This window comes from Pteropus alecto, unplaced genomic scaffold (genome assembly GCF_000325575.1).
Source record: "Pteropus alecto unplaced genomic scaffold, ASM32557v1 scaffold79, whole genome shotgun sequence".
Lineage (NCBI taxonomy): Eukaryota > Metazoa > Chordata > Mammalia > Chiroptera > Pteropodidae > Pteropus > Pteropus alecto.
Genome location: NW_006494612.1, coordinates 17,768,879 through 17,770,812, shown reverse-complemented (window position 1 = coordinate 17,770,812; position 1,934 = coordinate 17,768,879).

The following is a 1,934-nucleotide window of genomic DNA, read 5'->3' as shown; positions in this document are numbered from 1 at the left end:
GCCAAGCCTTGAACTGAGGCTAGCTGCCTCCAATGCTGAGCTTGGGGCTGCTTGGCAAGAGGTACAGGGCACGCCGAGGACAGATGCTACTAGATTGGGGTTTGTGAACTTTTGAGAGTTTAGGAGTCTGCAGCTTGAACCAAGACAGGCTGTTTGTATGGATAAGCCACTGGAAGTAGCTTGGGTGGGCCTGCCAGTTAGTGAGGCAGGTCTCAGGGAATCATTTGGGCAGGTGTTAATTTGGTTGAAGTAGACTCAGATGTGGCACCCACCTGTATCTGCATGCTGGAGGGGAAGACTCAACCAAGGAACAATGACTTCTGCCAGCACTTCTGTCTGGGAGAAAGCTGCTCTCCCTAGCCCTTGCCCTGAAGCCAGACAATTCAATTCCTCCCCATATTTTGTATCTTTCAAGCTGCTGCCCCAGTGCTGGAGCTCGGATTGAGTGTGACCATCAGTAAGTCCATATGTTGGGGTACACCTGGTACCCAAACAGCCCTCCATTTCACTCATCCACAATCTCTGATGGTTTTCATAGCCAAAAGTTATGGAGACTTCTCTTTCCAGCACTGGAACCCCAGGCTGAGCCTGGGGTGGGGCTGGGACCTCTTGCTCCTCAGGAGGGACCTCTGAAGCTGAGATATCCCTCCCAATTTTTAAATGCCATGCGTGGGAGTGGGGCCAGTCCATTTCCTGATTCTGCCCCTCCTACCAGTCTTGAGTGGCCTCTTTTTATGTCTTTAGTTGTAGGACTTTGGTTCAGCTAGATACAGGTGAGTCTCAGTGATGGTTGTTCTGTAATTTAGTTGTAATTTTATTGTGGTCATATAAGGAGGAAACCACAGTGTTTACCTACTCCTCCATCTTGACTAGAAATCTGCCTTGTTATTTCCTAAGTGATAATAGTACCAGAAGCATCTTTTGTTCTAATATTTGGTGTTTGGCATCTGTTTCCAACACAAAGTTCTTAAATCTCTTGAAATTTTTTGGATTGTAGCAATGTCTTTTATCCTGATTTGGTGACTCTTGGTGGGCTCATGGATGGGGCTAGTCACTATAAAGACCAAGATATGATTAAAAGTTTAGAAGCTTGAACTTTTCTATCCTCCAGGAAGGAGTGAGGGCTAAAAATTAAGTTGATGGTGATCATACCTACATAGTGAAGCCCTTATAAAAATCCCAAAAGGACACAGTTCAGGCAACTTCCAGGTTGCTGAACACAGAGAAGTTCTGGACAGGTGTTGTGCCCAGAGAGGGCATGGAAGCTTCGTGCGCCTTCCCACATACCTTTGCCTATGCATCTCCTCCATCTGGATGTTCATCTGTGTCCTTTATAATTTCCTTTTATAATAACCCGGTAAATAGTAAGTAAACCGTTTTCTTGCATTATGTGAGCCTCTCTAGTAAATAAATTAATGGAACCTAAGGAGGGAATTATAAGAACCTCTGATGTATAGCTGATTGCTTAGAAGTACAGGGAATAATCAGGACTTGTTATTGGTATCTGAGGGTACGGGGCAGTCTTGTGAGACTGAGCTCTTAACCTATGGAATATCTCTAACGTAAATAGTGTCAGGATTGAGTTAAATGTGGGACACACAGTTGGTGGTATAGAATTGCTTGGGGGAAAACCTTGCATATCTTGTGTCAAAAGTACTGAGTGTGGTAGTAGTGTGAGTAAAGGAAAAATAGGAGTATTTTAGATTTCCTTTACCCATTATTCTCAGAAAAGTCATTTTTCTAGTTATATATTACATGTTTTACTCTTCCATATGATTTTTAGGATTATTTCTAAATTCCATGAAAAATCCTGTTAGGATTGTGTTGAATTATACAGGATCAATATAAATTTAGTATTTATATAATTAGGGTCGTGTATCTTGCTTATTTTGTTAAATTTATTTCTAAGTGACTTAAAGTTTTTCATTATTATG